Below are 6,819 nucleotides of genomic sequence, written 5' to 3'. Positions count from 1 at the left end.
GTGGCAGGAGGGGCCGAGAAAGGGAGTGGAGGATGAGCTGAGACCCGCCCCTGTGCCCACTGCAGCCTCGTGACCCACAGTTCCTTTCAAGGTGCACCAATTCGTGCACTGAGCCCCTAGTGTAGTTATAAACATATATAATATAGAAATGTAGTTTATGTATTATATATTTGTATAATATATAAATGCATTTTATATATTTTTAAATATGTTTACATCTTATATACTATAGTTATATTCTATTATATAATTATATATTAAGTATGTTATAGATTTAATATATTATTACATATATATGTATGTATCTCTATATAGTATATAAAAGCCTAAGCGACTGTTACGACCAGATGACCGGTAGCTATGATGCACATTGACCACCAGGGGGAAGACACTCAATGCAGGAGCTGGCCCCTGGTGGTCAGTGCACCCCCACAGCCAACTCCCATGGCTGGCCAACCTCCCGCGGTCCCTTTCCCTGCCAGCCAGCCCCCATCAGCCCCAATCGGAACTGGGCAAGATGACCCCAATCAGCCCTGATTGCCAGCCAGGCCGAGGGACCCCACCCATGCATGAATTCGTGCACTGGGCCTCTAGTATATTTATATACACACTGCACAAATACTTGCTCGGCAATGTGCTAAGTGCTTATACTCCTAACAGCCTGTCATTATCCCCATAGCATAGATGAAGAAACTGAGGCAGGAGTTTCAGGAACTTGCCCTAAATCATCCAGACTCTTTGCCTGACCCCCTGGCAATGAGAACTGCAGAGAAAGAGGCTTTGGTGTCAGCTCTCACTCTTCCCAACTGAGGAGCTGCCCCCACCAACAGCAGGTTTGAATGTGAGTGAGAAATGATCCTCTGCCCCAAACCACAGGCTTCTGTTGCATCCAGAGGGCCTGTGCACTCTTCCCTCATCCTTGCCCTCTGATGACAATGCAGACAGGAACTGGTCTTTCACACACACCAAAGCATAACCTCTGATGGACCCGCATCGTCCCCAGTTTACACCAACCCGAATCCCACCTCCTGGCGCTTTTCCACCCTATGCACACACACCCCTGGAATGACCTCCTCCCTTCCTTCAACCTCTCCAATTCCTACTATTCTTTCAGGCCAGGCTCAATCTCACCCTTCCATAAAGCCTGAGAAAACTCCCGCCGGCACTCCTCTGCCTTGTCAGAAGCCCGGCTGTCCTCAGTGCAGCCCAGCACAGCTTGAGTCTTCCACAGCCATGCCATTGCTCCCACACAGACTTTCAATTCCTTGAAAGCAGTGACTGTGTCTCTCATCGTTTCTGTTGTCTCAGGCGCTAAACCTGGTGTGGAGCACACAGTTAAACTGGAACAGATTCTGATAAATTGATTGAATTGATTGATAGATTTTAATTAAGCAGAAACAGCACCAGGAAAAAAAATGAGAAACAACTGGCGGCATTTGATAATGACACCAGGAAGGCTGGTTATTTGTTATCAGAAGTTTCATAAACTTTTAGCATATGCTTCTTCTGTATGGAACAACCTAATTAGTTTTCTCATGAAAGCATCTGGGTGTACATTCTGGACACTCATCAGGGAAGCGGTCATAGACTTACTAAGAGGTGAGTTCATTTACCATCATTATTAGCCAGTGACCGCAGTGACCTGAACCACCAGGGCAGGCGGCAGGCACACTGCCCCCCCACCCCCCCCCCCGTCTCACTGCCCTGCACTCCTGCAGTCAGAGCAAAGCTGGAGGAACCTGATTTCTATTTGTGCTTCCAGCACTCATAAAGTTTAAGCTCCTAAATATATGCAACCTATCATGGCCTTACGAGCCACGCCACAGAGGGCAATTGAACTCTCTCTTTTTTTGCTCTCTCAGTTAACTAACTAAAAAGATTTCTTTGTGCTCATGTAAAATACAAGAGCAACAAAAGCAAAAATAAATGAGTGGGACTACATCAAACTAAAAACCTTCTGCACAGTTAAAGAAATCATAAACCAAATTAAAAAGGCAATGTTTGTAATTTTAAAATCTTTATGTTTTCTGAGTAAATCATACATCATAAATACATTAATAACCCCTAAAAATACAAGGAAAAACAAAAAAAGTAATTGAAAGTCCACTATCCTAATATAAACACCATTGATAATTTGGCCATCCTTCTTTCATATAAACCTTTATGCATACACATATGCACATGTAATGCTACCTAATTGAATCATGTAATGGTATATGAAGGAAACCTTTTAAAATATATCTCTGGGTCTTGTTTGTCAAGTCACATATAGCCCATTTTTATTTTTCATAAAGTTTTAGCTATTCTCATTTTGTTTTCTAAATATAATTTTGGAAAAACTGACATTCTTATATTAAATCTTTCCATCATGAGATATCTTTCTTCATATAGGTACTATATCTTTCATGTTAAATGTACTCATAATCATTTCATTGTGTAATTTTTACTGCTATTGTGAATACTTCCTATTTCATTATCATGCAAGGTTTTGCTATTTGATGATGAATTGACTTTTGCATATCTATCTTATTCAGTCATTTTACCAAATTATCCTATAAATCCCAATTATTTTTACTAATGTTGCTTGTATTTTCTGGGTATATGATTATTTTGTCAGCAAAATATATATACTTTTTTGTCCAATATTTATACCAATTATTTCAACTTTATATCATATTGCATTAACCACAGCCTCTAAAACAGTATTATTAAGTGATAATAGTGGGGACAGCTCTGTTAGTAATTGAAATAGTTTAGGATTTTATTACTTAGAATTATATTTGTAATGAGGTATGAGTAGACAAAAGTTTTAGCCAAGAACAGAGGTCAGCAAACTATGCTCTGTGGACTAAATTTGCCACCCATTTTTTGTAAATAAAGTTTTATTGGAACACAGCCCTGCAAAAAGCAACCATAGAAAATCTATGAATTTTCTATGGTTGCTTTTTGCTATAATTGAAGTATGGAGTAATTGTGACAGAGACCATATGACCCATATTGTCTAAAGTATTTACTATCTGGCCCTTTGCAGGAAAAGTTTCCCAACAACCGCTGGTCAAGAGAGGTTATGCTGTGGTAACTAACAACTCCAAAATCTCAGTGGTTTAACACATTTGTTCCTAACTCCCACAAAGCCAGCTGTGGGCCTGGACAACCTCCAGTCATGCTATTCTCCATGAAGTGACACAAAGTAGGCCGTTTCAATCCTGTGTCTCTGCCATCACAACACAAAGCCTTCTGGATCACCACGGTGGAGGGAGAGAGCACACAACGTTCTCATAATGCACTCTCCATGATGCAGCCCCGCCCATTCATCAAAACTACTCAAATGACCCCACCGAGTTAGCTGCAAAAGGTCTGGGAAATAAAACCATCTGTATGCCAGAAACCAGATATTGGTAAGCATTATTAATATCTACCAAACAGACTTTATTACATTGTAGTAACTTCTTTCTATTCCTATTAAAACATTTTTATTCTGTTGTTAAATTTTCAATATCTAATGGTATGTTCCTATGAATTTTCTCCATAGAAAAAGTAGTAAATAATACCCATAAACTTTCTGGGAGGGAATAATTCAAGTGTTACTGCAAGAAAGTCTATTTAGTTAAAGTCTAATTATTCTTTAATAACAGTTGAATTATATATATTATTTTGCAACTATATTCATGAGATTAAGTAATTAAGTTTTTTTCCCTTTTTGTACCATCTTTATTATATTTTATGTTAAGGGCCGGACTCAATCCTTGTACTCATTAAAACTGCTCAAGGAGATCTTGCAAAATACTGATGTCCAGGACCAACTCCAGACCAACTGAGTCATAACCTTTGAGTATGGATTTCAAGCAGCAGTGATTTTTAAAACTCTGGCGATTCTAACTGTGCAGAATGTACTAAGGTGATGTTTATTTGTATCTTCTTGTATTCTAGGGTACACAGTATTTAAATTTTCTCATATACAATATCTGGCTTTTTAGCACATTAGAAAACAAGAATTCTAACAAAAAGGAAAATCAACCTTTGGATTCCAGATAATTGAGGTATAGGCATGGAATTTAAAATAGCTATCCTTAATATGTGCCAGGAGCTAAAAGATATTTTTTTTTTAATTATTGCAGAGAACTAGAAACTATTTTTAAAAGGAAACTATAAAACTGAAAAATGCAGCAAAATTAAGAAGTGAAAAAAAAATTATAAACATGTAACCACAGATTAGATACAGCTGAAGAGAGAAACAATAAAGTAGAAGGCAAAAAATATCCAGAAATAAAGCACAGAAAGACAAAGGAAGTAAAACACAAAAGACAGGGTGAGATACATAGGGGATACAAAAAGAAGTTTAACATACAAATAATGGGAAACTTATAAGGGAAAAAGAAAGAATTTTTATAGAAGCTATATTAGAAGAGATAAAAAAAAATTTTCCCAAAACTTGTGAAAAATATAAAGTCACAAATTCAAGATATCTTTCAAATCCCAGAAAGAGTAGACAAACAAACCCACACCTCATTTTATATATATATATATAGATATATAGATAGATAGATAGAGAGAGAGATAGAGAGAGAGAGAGAGAATTCCCTTTAAATGAGCAATATATAAACTAATGGCTGACGTTTTACCAAAAAAAAGTGGAACCCAAATGACAATGGAATTATATCTTTAAAGGTCTAGAAAAAAATTACTGCAAACCTAGAAGTGTATACCTAGCAAAAATATACTTCAAGAATGTAGGTGAAATAATGACATTCTCAGATAAATGTTTTAGAATAAAAGGCTGTAGCAAAGGCAGGTTATGAAGCATTAGACTGCTTAGAAACACTTTTCAACAATATCATGTGGTTAAACAATGACTCTGATAGTGGGCAATCAGATTTTCCTTTCTCTCTCTCTGCCTTGTTTTGGAAGTAGAATGGATATCCTTGGTCAACTGTAAAAGGTGGGAAGGGTGACAGGAGAGACCTGATGAGGAAGAGACTAGACTTCCTAAATAAGGGCACGAGACAGCTGAAGTGTTTTAATAAGAAGAAAATGAAAGAAGCATAATTACATTTACATTGGGGAAATGTCATATATAAGTTAGAAATGTAGAAAATTTAACCACAGTTCACTTAAATTAGGGGTTTGTTGTTGTTTTTTTCCTTATGCCACATGAAATCCAGGAGTAGGCCAACTGACATTAGTTCAGCAGCTCAAATATATCATGCCTGAGACTTCTGTGATTCTCTTAGTCTTTACCTCATGGTCTCAAGATGTCTACTAAAGGTAAAGCCAACCAAATTCACATTTCAACATGGAGAAAAAGGAAAATAACACCAAGGAAAAGTAGTACAGATCAAAATAAAGAAGACATCCCAGAAAATTTCAGCAGTGTTCTGTAAACAAGAAATAGGCCTAAGCTGACAGAGAAATAAAAAGCATTTATTTGAATACAGAGGTTGCAACTGGGAGACACAGATTCAGATAGCAACCTAAAGTACAGTAGGTCCTCGGGTTATGCCGGAGATCTGTCCCTACTGCGCGACATAATGCGGTTTTCAACATAAGTCGGAACCCACCTACCTCACTCACATGGAGCACATACACAGCAGTAATGAAGTGGAACAGTATTAACGAAATTTAAACGAAAGATAACAATTCCTGACCTTTACTTGTGGTAAATAAATAATAAAAAAACATAAAGCACATATGTACATGCGTCCAAATGGAATTTTTTTTTTAAATAAATAAATGGGAGATGGCGACGTAACCACGAAACAACATACATCGAGTCTGACGTAACCCGAGCACTGCCTGTATATGACAAAAAAAGGACAGGCTTTATAAAGCCTCTGGTTACATGGGCAGTCAGTCCTCAATCTGGTCCTTTCAGGTAAATGAAGGCTTCTGATAGGTTGAGACTGGTTAGTTTGGGTATGCAAATGAAGGATACTGGTTGGCAAAATGGATTGGCTCTTTCAAAGTAAGGAACTTAGATGATCTGGTTGCCTTGATGAGGAAGAGATTAAGGTCCAGGCAAGGCTGAGGAGCTCAAAAGTTCCTGGAGAAATGCGTTGGGTAGAACATGTGCAAGACAAACTTCTCTAAGGCCTCCTGGCTCTATTTGGTTCTCTTGACATCCCAGTTTCCATTCTCAGCTCCATGTGCTTCCGATTGTTCAGGACAGTTATCACATGACCCTCCACCCAACTAAAAAGGAAGCCAAGCAACGGCATTGTCTTAGTGAGGTATAGTGCCCCCAAACAAAAGCAGAGTCCTGTCAGTGAGGAGGAAAGGGAGAATGTATGCTGGGTCGGCAAGTGGTGATGCTGCTTTTCCAGCCTGACCAATGACACACAAAACCCATAATCCTAACTTCGTAAAATCCGCTGTAATGGCCGCACGGACTTCCAAAATACCTTTATTTAGAGCAGTAAATGTTCCTTCAAAGTTATGCTTTATTCTCTAAACGTGGTGTTTTTTGGTTTGTTTGTTTGCTTTTCACAGATGCTTCCAGGCTGAATTTGTGGAACGTGGTTTGGACACCACCAAGATTGTTTTGTTTTTATGGTCAATAAAAAAATGTTCTCTTAGAAGTCAGAGAACATCATTAGAAATGGTATGTTAAGGAGTAAACATAAAACTATTCCCCCAAAAGTTAACATCAGATTTTTTTAATTGAAAATGTCCCGAGGCTTCATTCCTTTCTGCTGAGGTAGGTCGGGGAAATGTATTTATTCATTCTTAGAATGAGCTATTTAATGATGCTAATGAACTCCACCTAGCCCCTCTCCCCGTCTCCCCCTAATGAGAAGCAGACATTCACAGTGGCACCCCCAC

General features: G+C 38.2%; 1 protein-coding gene across 2 annotated transcripts in view; it reads right to left on the bottom strand.

The window, feature by feature from the left end:
• Positions 1 to 5,405: 5,405 nt before the first annotated feature.
• The window catches only part of VAPA (VAMP associated protein A), a 57,601-nt gene continuing 56,187 nt past the window's right edge, over positions 5,406 to 6,819 (bottom strand). For both annotated transcript variants that reach the window (XM_054723705.1, XM_054723706.1), the window contains one exon: positions 5,406 to 6,189. The gene's annotated coding sequence lies outside the window, so the exon portion shown is untranslated. The remainder of the gene's footprint in view (positions 6,190 to 6,819) is intronic.

Source organism: Eptesicus fuscus, chromosome 12, assembly GCF_027574615.1.
Source record: "Eptesicus fuscus isolate TK198812 chromosome 12, DD_ASM_mEF_20220401, whole genome shotgun sequence".
NCBI lineage: Eukaryota > Metazoa > Chordata > Mammalia > Chiroptera > Vespertilionidae > Eptesicus > Eptesicus fuscus.
This window is presented reverse-complemented; position numbering and strand designations above follow the sequence as displayed.